This window comes from Rhinolophus sinicus, linkage group LG05, assembly GCF_036562045.2.
Source record: "Rhinolophus sinicus isolate RSC01 linkage group LG05, ASM3656204v1, whole genome shotgun sequence".
Classification (NCBI taxonomy): Eukaryota; Metazoa; Chordata; class Mammalia; order Chiroptera; family Rhinolophidae; genus Rhinolophus; species Rhinolophus sinicus.
Genome location: NC_133755.1, coordinates 62228681 through 62245149, shown reverse-complemented (window position 1 = coordinate 62245149; position 16469 = coordinate 62228681). Strand labels below are relative to the sequence as shown.

At 42.3% G+C, this 16469-nt stretch overlaps 1 long non-coding RNA gene across 1 annotated transcript in view; it reads left to right on the top strand.

Annotated features, from left to right (window-relative positions):
• LOC141571574 (uncharacterized) overlaps nucleotides 1–16200 on the top strand; it is a 46684-nt gene extending 30484 nt beyond the window's left edge. Inside the window, exons 3-4 of the long non-coding RNA XR_012496412.1 lie at nucleotides 10609–10747; nucleotides 11620–16200. This is a non-coding gene — a long non-coding RNA (uncharacterized LOC141571574). The remainder of the gene's footprint in view (nucleotides 1–10608; nucleotides 10748–11619) is intronic.
• The last annotated feature ends 269 nt before the right edge of the window (nucleotides 16201–16469 follow it).

The following is a 16469-nucleotide window of genomic DNA, read 5'->3' as shown; positions in this document are numbered from 1 at the left end:
TTACCCAAAACCTGACCCCCAGAACCACTCACCTAGAGAGAGCAGTGACAGTGGGACTGAAGAGGAAGGGACAGTGGTAGGCAGCTTCCAGCTATGGAGATGCCCAAGCAGTGCTTAGGTGATGCCTCTTCTCATAGTAAAATGCAAGAGGAGAGAGAGAAATTGAGAGGACTGTTAAACAAAAAGGAGCTAGGATTTGATGGTTTTACAAATTTTCAGCCTCTCCAGAGACAAAAAACACTAAAATTAAGAAATGGCTTCTGAGAAAAGTTTAAATCCAATGTGCTCTTCCAACAGTGATCTAGAGACAGAGCGAGTGGTGTGACTGTCATTGTTTGTTAAGACCTCAAAAATACCAAGGGAAGTACCTACGAGTGCCATTCAGGCACACAAAGGGCACTTTAAAAAGACGTGTACTTTACAGAATCTATCAAATAACAGGGCCTCTAAAAAACCTAAGGGCATTGTTCCTGTGCTGTCTCAGCAGGAGGCCAAGGAGAAGGGCCCATCTCACAGAGATTTGTGGGTGTAGTTTTTGTCTAGTGGAGTGAATCCCAAAGAGAATCACAGTAGACCCACTAAGTTTTTGTGAAAAGGTATCACCAAAAACAGTGCCAACTTGAACCAAAAGGGACAGAGACAGTATAAACTAATAAAAGGCTATTGGACCTCCAAAATTCTACTGGCAGGGAAAAGGCTGAGAAAACGACTCAGCTACAGCACATGTGCTACCTTTCATGAAAAAGAAAAGTCTAGCGGGAAGAACCTAGAACCACAGAGAATTATTCCTAGTCCTTGAAACCTATTTAAGTAACTTCCAACATTTGCCTGGCTGGATTTTGGAATTCTATGAACTTTTGTGGACTCCTTTATCATTCGTACCACCCCTATTTTTGAAGAGGAATGTCTGCAGCATTTATCCTATGCCTGTTCCACTAGTGTGCGTATTCAGAGGTAGGTGGATAACATGTTTCCTTTCACACGTCCACAGATTGAGAGGAAGTACAGTCAAGGAACTATACTAGGGGCCTGTTCTACAGCTGGTCCTGATTTAAATAATGAAATTCTGGATATTGAACTAATGCTGCAATGGATGCAACTTTTGAGGACTTTGTGAGGGAATGAATATATTTCACATGTGACAAGGCATGTGAATTGGTGGATCCAGAGGGAAAACTATGGTAGGCAACTTCTGAGATGGCTCCCAAACATCCCCACCTTCTGGTTCTCATGCTTTAAAACATGCTAATCCCTCTTTTTGAGTGGGCCTAGTGATTTGATTCTAAAAAATAGTATATTGGGACATCACTGTGAGATGATAAATGTTTGGGTTTTTTTTTATTGTGGTGCAATATACATAAAATAAATGTTACCATTTTAAATGTTTTCAAGTGTACAATTCACTGGCATTAGTACTTTCACACTGTTGTGCAATCATCAGCACCACCCATCTTCAGAATGTTTTCTCATCTTTTCAAACAGAAACTCTGTACACATTAAACACTAACTCCCCATTCTCCCTTCTGTCCAGTTCCTGGCAACCACTATTCTACTTTCTGTCCCTATGAATGTAACTACTCTAGGTAACTCATATATGTAAAATCATATAATATTTGTCCTTTTGTGACTGATTTATTTCACTTAGCAAAATGTCTTCAAGGTTCATCCATGGTATAGCATGTGTCAGAATTTCCTTCCTTTTAAAAACTGAATAGGAGGCAGCCAGTTGGCTCAGTTGGTTAGAGCGCAGTGCTCTTAACAGCAAGGTTGCCGTTTCGATCCCTGCATGGGCCACTGTGAGCTGCGCTCTCCACAACTAGATTGAAACAACCACTTGACTTGGAGATGATTTGAGAGCTATCACAAACAGAAACTTCTTTTCCCCCAACATTTAATATGAAAATTTTCCATGTACAGAAAAGTTGGAAGAACTTTTCAGTGAACATCCATATACCACAACCTAGGTTAAACTATTAATAGTTTGCTATGTTTACTTTTAAATTAGGTTTAACCTAAATTGCTTTTATAGGTTAAAAATGATATAATATTGGCAAATGTCCTATGGTTCAATCTTATATTTCTGTATTTTTTCTAAACCATTTGAAAATATGTTGCACACTTCAGGATATTCACCTCTAAATACTTGAGCATCTCCTAAAAATCAAGATATTCTCCTCCATAAATAAACACTATTATTACATCTAAGAAATTTAATCTAATATCACCTAAGAAAACACCATAATTGTCGTGCGGGAGACCCTGCTCGCTGCGCCATTTGTCGCGCAGGGTGTCATGCAGGGTCTCAGCTCCTGCTCCCCACATAAGAACACAGGATATGGTGAGGCCAAAAAGGAACACCCACGGAGCCATAGGTAGGGGAGTCATACCACTATACTCTCGCTGGCGGCTGGGTTGGAGAAACAGGAAACAGGAGCCACACAATTCTCAACCCTCACAGTGCCGCTTGCAGGCTCAGCCACCATCTTCTTGCTAGCCCCCATTTTTCTGCTAGCGTAGCCACAGCAGTTATATTAGTGGCCAATTGCTCACTGGTTACAGCTGACGGCCAACTAGCCACAGCTGATGGCCATCCAATCACAGTTAATGGCCATTTACTACCTGAGCCAGCACCTTTCTATGTGAGGCCGAGAGCCTGGAAACTGCTTTTTGGGGCTCTGTCCCCACAATAATAAAACTTAATATAGAGATCCGAGATGGCAGAATAGATAAACACGGTGCCTACTTCCTTCCATGAACAAACTAAAATTACAACTAAATTATAGAACAATCAACCTGGAGAACCATCTGAAGTCTTTCTGAACAGAAGTTTTATAACTAAACATATGAAGGAGAAGCCACAATGAGACTGATAGGAGGGGCAGAGACACAGAATACAGGCCCCAGACCTCCATGTGGTGGTTGAGAATTGGGAGGGATATCTTGGCTGCAGAGGTTCCCCCCAAAGAAGTGAGTGACCCCAGCCCTACACCAGACTCCCCAGCCCCAGTAATGGTGCCAGGAAAAGGAGACCCCACAACATCTGGCTGTGAAAAACAGTGGGGATTCCGACCGTCCCGGTGGGACGGAAGGCTGCGGGAAACCCAGGCGTCCTCTTAAAGGACCCGTACACACTCTTTCGCTTGCATGAACTCACCTTGCGCTCCGGTGGAGGGACAGTGACTCAGGGGGTGTCAGAGACATATGAGGGGCCAACTGAGTTGTGTGGCTTCCGGACAAGAGCTGGAAGACAGTCGGCATTTTCCCCAAGTGGGGTCCTTCTTGTGGGCAGTCAGCAGGCAGGCGCCATCTTTCCTGTTTTGAGCCTTCCCTCTATGCTTCCAGCCAAATCTGAATCTGATTGGCCAGGTGAGCTCTACAGCTCTGCCCTGCTGATTCACAGGGATCCTGCCCCACCCAACTCCCCCAGAGCCTCAGGCACTTTCTTGAGAGCAGCCAGCCCTGCCCACATTGCACTCTTTCTTGGAAAATTATCGGAGCGCATGAGCTCCAGGCTGGTGGCAACTGGCCTCAGTGTGATCTGAGACTTCTGCTGAGTAGCTTCCAGCTTAGCACTGACATGAAATCAGAATTTACATTAACCTGGTGATCACAACTCTTCCCAGTGACTCCCTGAGACCCTGACTCACTCAACTCACATACCACATGAGCCTTTATCAGTAGCCAAAACTTAAGGGGGCTGGCAGGTGGTAGCAGGCCTCTGGGTGTCCTGGCATCTTGCGGAGCTAACCCAGGCCCAGTACTGGTGGCAAAAGTCCTCGATTCACAGTGTGGCCTCTCTCACGTGCCTCCAGGGAAGGTACAGGCAGCAAACAACTGTGGTTTGCTTTGTAGCTCTTCCCAGGTAGTCCCCGGCCAGTCACAGGCAGTGGGTGACCTGGGCCTGCACCAGAACCCCTTGCAAGAGGCCCCAGAACCAACATATTTGGCGGCTGGCTTCAGACCACAGCAGAGCACTGCCCAATTAGCCCCACAAGTGGCACACACAAAGGGCAATCTCAACAGGCACCAGAGCCCACTAGAGTGAATCCCACTCAGTGGGGTAAGCCCCCTGCACAAGCCCCCTATAAGCTGTGGACGTAGCCAAACCCCACAGGCAGTCAGCCTGTGGGTCAATGTTACCCAGTGATATGCCAATAATAACCAAGGCTCAACTATAACAGGAGGGCACACACAACCCACACAAGGGACACTGCCACAGCACCTGGTGCAGGTGACAAGGGAGACTGTGCCACGGGGCCGCACAGGCACATACGACACAAGGCCACCATCCTGGGGGACGTAGCAGATCTACCTAATACATAGAAACAAACAGAAATGCAGCCAAAATGAGGAAACAAAGAAATACGTTTCAAGTGAAAAAACAGGAGAAAACTCCAGAAAAAGAACTAAACAAAATGAGGACAAGCAACCTATCAGATACAGTGTTCAAAACAATGGTTATAAGGATGCCCAAGGAACTTAGTGAGAAACTTCAACAAAGAGATAGCAAGCATAAAAAAGGACATAGAAAGCATACAAAAGTACCAGTCAGTAGTGAAGACTATAATAACTGAAATGAAGACTGCACTAGAAGAAATCACTAGCAGACTAGATGAAGCAGAGGATCGAATCAGCAATATGGACGACAGGGTAACATAAAATCCAATCAGAACAGCAAAAAGAAAAATTAATCCAAAAAGTGAGGATAGTTTAAGAGACCTCTGGGACAACAATCACATCATAGGGGTACCAGAAGAAGGAGAGAGAAAGCAAGGGATTGAGAACCTATTTGAAGAAATAATGACTGAAAACTTTCCTAACCTAGCAAAGGAATTAGACATTCAAGTCCAGGAAGCACAGAAAGTACCAAACAAGATGAACCCAAACAGACCCACACCAAGACACATAATAATTAAAACGGTAAAGGTTAAAGACAAAGAGAGAATCCTAAAAGCAGCAAGAGAAAGGCAAGTAGTAATTTATAAGGTAGCTCCCCTAAGACTGTCAGCTGATTTCTCAACAAAAACTTTGCAGACCAGAAGGAATTGGCACAAAATATTCAAAGTGATGAAAAGCAAGGACCTCCAACCAAAATTATTCTACTCAGCAAAGCTATCATTTAGAATCAAAGGACAGAATAAGAGTGTCTCAAGCAAGAAAAAGCTAAAGGAGTTCATCATCACCAAACCAGTATTACAGAGAATGTTAGTGAGACTTTTTTAAGATGGAAAAAAAACAAATCAAAGTTATGAATAATAAAATGGCAATAGCTACATATGTACCAACAATTACTTTCAATGTAAATGGATTAAATGTTCCACTCACAAGACATAGGGGGGCTGAATGGATAAGAAAATAAAACCCTTACATATGCTGCCTTCAAGGGACTCACTTCAGATGGAAAGACACACACAGGTGGAAAGTATAAAGGATGGAAAAAGATATTTCATGAAAATGGAAATGAAAACAATAATAATAATAACAACAACAACAACAACAAAAAGCTGGGGTAGGAATACTTATACCAGTTAAAATAGACTTTAAAACAAAAGCTATAACAAGAGACAAAGAAGGAGCCAGTAATCCCACTTCAGAGTATTTACCTGAAGAAACCCAAAATGTTACTGTGAGGGGATGTGTGTATCTATATGTTCATCACAGCATTGTTTACAATGGCCAATATATGGAGGCAGCCTCAGTGTCTGTCAATGGAAGAATGGATAAAGAGGTGGTACCTATATACAACGGAATATCGCTCAACCATGGAAGGGAATGGATTCTTGCCATCTGCGGTGGCATGGATGGACCTGGAGGGAATTGTGCTGAGCAGAGTGTCAGACAGAGAAAGACAGATGCAATGTGATTTTGCTTATATGTGATTTTGCTAAGAATAAAAGAAACAAACAAAACAGAAACAAACTCATAGATACAGAGGACATGGGTAGTTGCCAGATGAGAGGGGGATTGGGGGTAAGTGAAAAAGGGGAAGGGATTAAGAAGTACAAATTTGTTGTTACACAGTAATCATGGGGATGTAGGGTACAGCATAAGGATTATAGTCAATCATATTGTAATAACTATTTATTGTGTCATATTGGCGATAGAGTTGTTGGGGTGATAGATGGGAGGGGGTTTGGGGGCAGGGTGAGAAGGTGAAGGCATTAGGAAGTACAAACTGATAGGTACAAAATAGTCATGAATATGTAGAGTAAAGCACAGAGAATATAGTCATTAATATGGTAATAACTATGTACAGTGCCAGGTGAGTACTAGACTAGTCAGGGGGATCTTTTCTTAAATTAAACACATGTCTAATCATTATGCTGTACACCTGAAATAAATATCGAATGTCAACTGTAAGTGAAAAATTTTAAAAGGGGAGGAAAGGTGAAGGGGAATAAGAGGTGTGGTGTGGTACAGTGGTAGTGTGGTACAGTATCAGACGCTTGTTGGTGATCACTTCTTTGGGTTCATAAATGTTGAATAGCTATGGTGGACCCCTGAAACTAGTATAATATTATGTGTTAGCTGTATTTTAATAAAACTCTTTAAAAAATAAATAAAAATTGATGATGTAGAGCATCCGAAAAAATCACACACACACACACACACACACACACACACACACACACACACGGATATGTATTCCAAAATCAAATTTCTATGGCAGTGCCTAAAATGTGTCCTGTAGCTGGATTTCTGAACTAGAAAATACGGTTCATACATTGCAGTTGGTTACTATGCCCCGTTGGTCTCACACAATTACTTCTAAAAGGATTCTCAGCTCTATGTCCATGGTCTTCAGGGGATTTCTGAGAGTTTTGATTGCTAATATACAATTTGCGTGTGTGTGTGTGTGTGTGTGTGTTGGTGAATAGATGTGCTTTTGGAAGGAATAGAATCCAAAGTGTTCATTAGATTCTCTAAGTGATGATATAGCAAAGGTTGGGAACTGGTGGTATAACAGTAGTAAGATGACTGACAAAAAAAGAGGGAGAAAAGCCAAACAGCACCACTGAGCAACAGTTCACCAGAAGGCTGGTATGGGGGGGACTAGCGTGGCTTAGAAGAGTGATGTAATCTCTTTGTCTCTAATTTGGGAATAATAACATTGGTCTATCTACCTCAGTGGGAAGATGCATGTGAAAACACTTTACACCTCAGAGATGGCTCAGAGACCATCAAAATCCATGCCAATGTTAGTTTCTAAGATTACAGGGAATTCAAATTTCTGAGAGAGACATTTGCACCCTGATCTCTATCCCTGCTGTAGTGAGGAAAATGTGAAATCATAGGCTGGTGTTTTGCATTTCCCCTTCTGTTGACACTCTGGGTAATGGAACCTGAAGAGAAGACAAGGTCTGGGCTCTTCTCTTTATTGGTGTAATACCTGTGCATCCACACGTCATTGCTCTTGCCTGCCCTGCAGCTTGGCTAGACTCCTGCCTAGAAATAGGATGGAATGGGAATACCCCAAGACTTGTTATTTATTCCCAATGGAGCCCTTTCTCAGAGACTTAACTTCCCTCTCTCACCATAGGTTGCTTACACAATATCTTGCCTGTGAGAAACAGTAATCTTATTTTTCTGTGCTTCTCCCAGAGGCCCTAGAGTATTGAGTATTTACAAGGGAATTTGTGCCCAGGCCAGGCTGAGAGTAGGGTAGGGGTTGGAATCATGACCCAGGCTTCCTGGGCCAACTATTTCAAGCAAGTAATGTAAGAATGATGAATGCCAGGTGGTCCATGAGAATGGGAGCCCTCCCCTGATCCAGATTGTGGTTGAGGAGAAACAGCTATAAAACCATAATAACCTCTATTTTAATGAAAACACCCTCTTTATTGATAATAAGATTAGGAAGATTTAGTTGGATAAATTCCTCCAAGATCTGTGCCAGCTTTTGTTCTCAAATGCCAGGTGTGAATTTCTCAGTGTAATATCTTTATGAAACATGGCAAGTTTAAACACAATCATTCTACTACTGCCCACCTCTGAATTCTGTTTTATGTCCTCAAAATGGTTAATTTTGTTTTTAAAGGTGTTAATGTTTCAACAGCCTTCTGTTTAATAGCTAGGAACTTGACCAAGCTATGTGATCCTTATAAAACCTTGGACTATTTGGGAGCCACTAAGAAGATGAAGTCTAACAGATGCAAGTTTGGATTAGCTGGTGACCTAATAGTAAGCTCCCTAAGACGTTAGCATTTCTAAGCCTTGGTGTCCTCACTTGTAAAAGAGGCACTCAACATTCATTCAACAAATACATTTGGAATGTTTACCACATGTCAGACACTGCTCTAGGCACCACAGACAGGAAGGTAAACAAGAAAGACATGCTCCTTGCTCTCATTGAACTTAGCACAAGATGTGGATGCTAAACGAAAGATCGTATAATTAAAAAGTTAATTCCCAATGCAAGAACAGCATCTACCTTGGTAGATGTTGAGAGGATTAAAAGTCAGTCAGGGAAATTAAAAACTGGTGTCATGGGCCGGCCCGTTGGCTCAGGCAGCTGGAGCACCGTGCTCTTAACGCCAAGGTCGCTGGTTGGATTCCCACATGGGCCAGTGAGCTGCACCCTCTGTAGCTAAGATTGTAAACAGCAGCTCTCCCTAGAGCTGGGCTGCCGTGGGCTGCTGTGGGCTACAATGTGCTTCCAGGAGTGGCCGGTGGCCAGCGTGAGTGGCCGGCAGCTAGCCAGAGTGGCCATGGGCTGTTGTGTGCTGCCACAGGCTGCTGTGTGCTGCGGTGGGCTACTGTGTGCTGCCATGAGTGGCCAGTGGCCAGCGTGAGTGGCCGGCAGCCAGCCAGAGCTGCCGTGAGCAGCTGGTCGACTGCCTCAGCCAGGGGGAGTGCAAGGCTCATAATCCCAGCACGGGCCAGGGAGCTGTGTCCTACAACTAGACTGAGAAACAAAGGCTTGAACCAGAGTGGGGCAGGGGAGGCGGAAAAAGGGGGAGGGGAAACTGGTGTCGTAATCTGATTAGTTTTGCTAACAGTCCTAATTTGTATAAATATGTGTTGGGTATTAGTCCTGTCAATTTTTTGCATATACAGTTGACTTTCGAACAACATAGGTTGAACTGGGAGGATCCACTTAATATGTGGATGTTTTCCAATAAATATGTACAGTACTGTAAATGTATTTTCTCTTCCTTATGATTATCTTAATAACATTTTATTTTCTCTAGCTTACTTTCTTGTAAGAATACAGTATATAATACATATAACATTGAAAACATGTGTTAATCAACTTTATGTTATCGCTAAGACTTCTGGTCAACAGTAGGCTATTTGTAGTTAAGTTTTGGGGGAGTCAAAATTTATATGTGGTTTTTCAACTGAGTGGGAGGGTCAGCACCCTAACCTTCACATTGTTCAAGAGTCAACTGTTTTTAACTGGTTAGAAGTAACAGCCATCATGTGACTTAGATGTGTGTCCCTTATAGCAAATGGGAAGACAAGCATTCCTCCTGATGTTGGGGAAGAGATCTCCCCAACCTACGGAAAGAAGCTGAACTTGTTGCTAATTGCTGTGAGGAAGAACAGTGTAGTATTAACATTAACTAGACCCTCCAGGCCTAACCTCTGAGCCCTGAGCCCCAGGGGAGTGGAAGGGGCGGGCACAGAATTTTGTGAAGGGTCTCTGAATCCTCATGTGCACCAAGTATTGTCCATAGAATGAAAACATATTTTGCCCACTTATGGATATTACTATAACCTATGTAGATGCTGATGTGATTAATACACTATAGATTCCTTTAAATGAATTAATGAAGACTTATTATTGTTTTTTCATTACACATTTCTCAATAAAATCTTGTCCTGCCTGTTCCTGGCTTAAACCTTTAACAGCTCCTCACTGCTCAGGATAAAGTCCAAATTCCCTCCCAGGAAGTGCAAGATTCTGCTGACCTCTCTTGGCATCTGCGTCACCCCACCCCTGTCTATCCTCCCTGCTCTAACACAAAGACTCCCCCAGGCCATGGCTTAGAGCCCTCTGCACTCAACTCCAGACTTGTTCTGTCATGAATAGATCCAGCGCTCCTGAGGGGGGAAACATGTGTCAAAAGAGCTCAAAACAGGAGGCTTTGGCTAGAAATAAATGACAAAGATTTATTCAAGGGTTTTTGGATTTGCAAATCAAAAGCACTACCAGGTAACACCCAGAGTGTTTCAAAGGAGAAAGAAAAGTTAGAGTTTTTATAGTAAAAAGCGTATATTTGAGAAAAGTCTGTCCTTCATTCTTAGCCTGCAGATTCGCTCAGAATGGGTGTCCAGGAGTCTGGATAATGGATGCCAGGTAGTCTGGATAACGAAACATTCTTTCTTAAGCATGTCAAGAGGCTGTCTAAGAGATATATATGTCTGCAGCACATGAACGTTTTCTCTTAAGTCCTTCAGAGGTTTATGTATGGAATTTAGGTACATCCCGGCAATGATGCACACCTGAAAAGTCCAAAAGTTTAAGTTGTTAAGCTAAAGCAAGAACAAAATCATTTCCTTGTGCTTCATTCAAGCGACTTGATTTTAATAATTTAGCAGCTTACCCATAGAGACTCCATTTTATTTCTTCACACTTTTCCTCAATATCAACCCTTCCTGCAGGTGTCACGCCATTTGAGGTGGGCATGTGTTCACTTGGGCACTGGAACAAGCAGGTCTTATCTTGGGCCAGTCGGTTCTTACCTAGACCACCTCTCTCTCTCCCCCTTTCCTGGTGGGAGGACTCAAGGCCAAGGTGGAGGTGAGTCCCCTTAGCTTCCTTCTCTGTCACTGTTGCATCAACCGTGCCTCACTGCATCTCTCCGAAGAAGTGCACAAACCATTTTCTGATTGACAGCTATTTTTCTTTCAAGGTTTTCAAAAATAAATAATCTTAGAAGTCACAAAACTTGATGTTAGTTTTCAATGGACTCTCTTTCTTTAGTGTTATATGGAAATCAGTGTTATATGCTCCATGCCTTCATGTGCTATGCATTCAAGTTGTTCAAATCCCTGGGAGAGTCATTAATAAAGATGGGGGAGAAAGGCATTTTTATTCCTCTCTTCATCCTTAAAATCCTCCAAACAATGGAAAAGAAATAACTCAATTTTTTAAAAGATGAGAAAAAATACAGCAATCACTCAATTTTTATTATGAAATATCATGTTAACAAAAGAATGTACATAATATATGTACACTTTAACTAATAACAATAAAATGAACACATGTACTTACTAACCAGGTTTTTAAAATCTAATTTAATTTGTGCCTTAGAAGATCCTGTGTGGATTTCTCCAGTCACAACCTTCTCTCTCCTTCTAGGAAGTATCTACTACCTTGAATTTTTAATTAATCATACCCTATATTTCTTTAGAGTTTTCCTCTTTATGTATATTTTCCTATATAATATATTTTAATATGGGGGAGTTTTTGCATTTTATGAAATCACAAAGTGTATATTTTTCTGTGACTTACTTTCTTTCACTCAACTGTATATTTTTAAGACCCATCTGTGCTGTTGTGCGCAGCTAGAGTTCACTCATTTTTATTCATGAATTTTGTTCCATTGTACTATGAATGTGTGACACTGTGTTTACCCATCCCCCTCAGACAAGTCATTTTTATGTTTCCAGTTTATTGTTATTACAAATAGTGCTGGACATTCTTGCACCGGTCTCCAGCTCTAATGACCCAAGGAAGCTGTATGCTGCCAAGTGACGATAAGGGCACTGCTCTGGAAGGCCCGTCTTAATGGTCCATTGTCTGCAACCATAAGGTGAGCAGCGGGAATGACTCCAGAGAAGTAGCTTCATCCTGGTTGATGTAGGGAATGGTGAGGTGGAAGTAATGAGTAAGCCATGTACAGGTACCATGTTAATTGTCTATGTCCCAGCCTCCTAGCGAAGGGAAGCTGCTGGGGGTGAGGAGGGATGAGGAAAGGGAAATGAGGGAACAGTATCAGAAAGCCTGTAATACATTGAATGTGTTCTCCAAAATTCATACTTTGAAATCTAATCCCCAATGTGATAATAATTGGTGATGGAACCCCTGAGAGGTGATTTGGTCACTGAATGAGATTAGTGCCCTTATAACAGTGACCCCAGAGAGCTCTCTCACCCTTTCTGCCATGAGCATAGTGAGAAAACAGTGGTTTATGAACCAGGAAACAAGCACTCACCAGACACAAAATCTTCTGGTGCCTTGATCTTGGACTTTCCAGCATCCAGAATGGTGAGTAATAAATGTTTGTTGTTTCAGCCTCCCAGTGTATAGTATTTTGTTTATAGCATCCCAAACAGATGAAAACAAAGCTTGTCTTGGAGATCCAGTCAAGATGGTGGAGTAGGTAAATTCTGTGCTTACATCTCCTCACGACCACATCAAAATTACAGCTAAACTGCCGAACAATCATCAGAACTGCCTGATGTGTAGCTGAACCGAAGCCCTACAATTAAGGACATACAGAAGAAGCCACCTCGACTGGTGAGAGGGATAGAGATGCAGAATGGGCTGGTCCCACACCCACGTGTGACCATTAAAAATCAGTAGGAATAATGTGGTTGTGGAGGTTCCTTCACACTCCGGAGGAGTGAGGGATCCCAGCCCTACACCAGGCTCCCCAGGATTCCAGTGCTGGGGAGAGAAGACCCCATAGTTTCTAGCTGTGAAAACCAGCAGAGGTTGTGGCTGAGTAAGACAGAAAGTGGCTAGAGTCCCAAGCCCTCCTCTTAAAGGGACCATGCAGAGATATACTTTCTGATGGACTCACTCTGAGCTCCAGCACTGGGGCAGCAGCTCCAAAGGTGCCAGGGACACACAAGGAGGAACTGAATTATCTGGCTTCAGGGCAAGGACTGGAGGGGCAGCTTTCTCCCAAATGGAGAAGCTGACAGAAGCCATTGTTTCTTTGTTGAGCCCTCCCTCCTCCCAGATATGGAAGGCAGCCACCATATGTGAGTCTCCATCAGTCTGGCTAACATCATTCATTGGCCCTGATTCCCTGAGACCCTGCCTCACTCAACTTTCAGGTCCATCCAAGGTGCTTCCAGGGGATTTCCTGTATAAATTGCTTCTCTTGTCTCATGTTGTGGACTTTCCTAAAATTTCTCAAAGGTTCACAAAACCCAAACAAACAGCAACTGGCTTCAGGTTGTCCTGTACCTCTGGCTGAGCAGCCCTAAGCCTTGCATTAGCAACAGCTGGCCTTATTCACAGCTTGGACTCTCAAGGCAGCTCCAAGCCCAGCACAGGCAGCCACCATCTGTGGATTGCTTTGTGACTCATGCCAGGTGACCCTAGGCAGGGCACAGGCTGAACTTTGCTTGTGAGGATGTCCCCCCCAGGAGGCTCCAGGACTGGCACACCTGGTGGCCAGCTTCAGACCCAGTGGGAACACCACCCAGACACCTGCAGGGATGATACACCTGAAAGGCACACTGGGCAGGCACTAGAGCCCTGCTAAAGTGAATCCTGCTCTGTAGGGTCAGCCTATGCACAACAGCTCCTCCACGGCCAGTCCTCACAACCAATCGGTGCAAGGATCAATCCCTCCTATTGATATGCCAACAGCAACCAAGGCTCAACTACAATAGGAGGGCACACACAACCCACACAAGGGCCACACCTGAAGTACCCAGCTCAGGTGACCAGGAAAACTGTGCCACTGAACCCCACAGCACACCTACAATATAAGGCCACTCTACTAAAACTGGGAGTCATAAGAGCTTTACCTAATACATAGAAACAAACACAGGGAGGCAGCTAAAATGGGGAGACAAAGAAACATGTCCCAAGAAAATGAACAGACAAAGCTCCAGAAAAGGAACTCAACAAAATGGAAACAAGCAACCTACCAGATGCAGAGCTCAAAACACTGGTTATGTGCATGTTCAATGATCTCAGGGAGAACTTCAACAAAGAGACAGGAAACATAAAAATGGAGATAGAAAACAAAAAGGACCCAGTCAGAAATAAAGAATACAATAACTGAATGAGAATAGAGGGACACAATAGTTGATTAAGTGAAGCAGAGGCTCCAACCAGTGATTTAGATGATAAGAAAGCAGAAAACACCCAATGAAAACAACAAAAGAATCCAACAAAATGAGGATAGTTTAAGGGGCCTCCGGGACCACATGAAGCATATCAACAATGTTGAGCATATCAACATTCACATCATAGGGGTGTCAGAAGGAGAAGAGAGAGGAATTGAAAACCTATTTGAAAAAATAATGGCAAAAACTTTCCTCAACTGGTGAAAGAAATAGACATATAAGCTCAGGAAGCACAGAGAGTCCCAAACAAGAACCCAAACAGGCCCACACCAAGACACATCATAATTAAAATGCCAAAGGTTAAAGATAAAGAGAGAATCTTAACAGCAGCAAGAGAAAAGCAGTTAGTTACTTACAAGGGAGCTTCCCCAAGACTATCAGCTGACTTCTCAACAAAAACTTTGCAGGCCAGAAGGGATTGGCAGGAAATATTCCAAGTGATGAAAAGCAAGGACCTACAACCAAGATTACTCTACCCAACAAAGCTATCATTTAGAATTAAAGGACAGATAAGAAGCTTCCCAGACAAGAAAAAGCTAAAGGAGGTCATCATCACCAAACAAGCATTACAAGGAATCTTAGAGGGACTTCTTTAAGACAAAAAACAAACAAACAAAAAAAGATGAAAGATATGAATAATAAAATGGCAATAACTACATATCTATCAACAATTACTTTAAATGTAAATGCATTAAATGCTCCACTCAAAAGATAAGGTGGCTGAATGGATAAGAAAACAAGACCTTTACATATGCTGCCTTAAAGAGACTCACTTCAGATCAAAAGACACACACAGACTGAAAGTACGGGGATGATAAAAGATATTTCATGAAAATGGAAACAAACAAAAAAAGCTAGGGTAGTAATACTTACATTAGACAAAATAGACTTTAAAACAAAGGCTATAGGGTTGGCCCAGTGGCTCAGGCAGTTGGTGCTCCTTACTCCTAATGCTGAAGGTTGCCGGTTCGATTCTGACACGGGCCAGTGGGCTCCCAACCACAAGGTTGCCTGTTTGACTCCTTGACTCCAGCAAGGGATGGTGGGCTCCGCTCCCTGCAACTAACAACGGCAGCTGGACCTGGAGCTCAACTGCACCTTGCACAACTGTAATTGAAAGGACAACAACTTGACTTGGAAAAAATCCTGGAAGTGCACACTGTTCCCCAATAAAGTCCTGTTCTCCTTCCCCAGTAAAATCTTAAAAAAAAAAAAAAAAGAAAAGAAAGAAAGAAAAAAACTAAATATACAGTTAAATAAAAAAACAAAGTCTATACCAAGAGACAAAGAAGGAGTCAATAATCCCACTTCTGTGTCTTTATCTGAAGAAACCCAAAATGTCACTGTGAGGGGATGTGTGTATCTATATGTTCATCACAGCATTGTTTACAATGGCCTGTACATGGAGGCAGCCTGGGTGTCTGTCTCTGGAAGAATGGATAAAGAGGAGGTGGTACCTATATACAATGGAATATTGTTCAGCCATGGAAGGGAATGGGTTCCTGCCATCTGCAGTGGCATGGATGGACCTGGAGGGTATTGTGCTGAGTGGAGTGTCAGACAGAGAAAGACAGATGCAATGTGATTTCACTTATATACAGAATCCAAAGAACAAAAGAAACAAACAAAACAGAAAAAAACTCATAGATACAGAGAACATATGGGTGGTTGCCAGGTGGGAAGGGTGTTGGGGGTAAGTAAAAAAGGGGAAGGGATTAAGAAGTACAAATTAGTAGTTACAAAATAGTCATGGGGATGTAAAGCACAGCATAGGGACTATAGTCATTAGTATGGTAACAATTATGCATGATGTCAGGTGGGTACTAGACTAGTCGGGGATTTCATTTCTTAAATTATATAAATGTCTAACCACTATGATCTATACCTGAAATTAATATAAGATAATATTGAATGTTAGCTGTAACTGAAAAATTTAAAAAGAGGGGGAAAAGGTGAAGGGGAATAAGAGGTTCCAATTTCCAGGTATAAAACACATAAATCATGAGGATGTAATGTACAGCATAGGGAATATAGTTAATAATATTGTGATAACATGGTACAGGTTCAGATTGTTGCTGGACTTATCATGGTGATCACATTTTTAGGTACGTAAATGTTGAATAACTATGGTGTACACCTTAAATTAACATAATGTTGTATATTAGCTATATTTTAGTAAAAATCTTTTTTAAACAAAAGCTTGTCTTAGGGAGTGTTGCCACACAGACTTCCTGTATCCTGAAAATTGGGGGGATATGCCCCAGATAGAAGAGAAAACTGATTTCGTGATAGAGTGTTTGAAGAACATAATTTAAAACTGTGGTCTGTCCAGGTCACTTGCCTTATCTTTCTCTAAATTAATTTTTAATAAATAACTAGTCTCTTTCAAGGATGAGCAATGATTGGAAAGACTTATGAATAATTAGTGA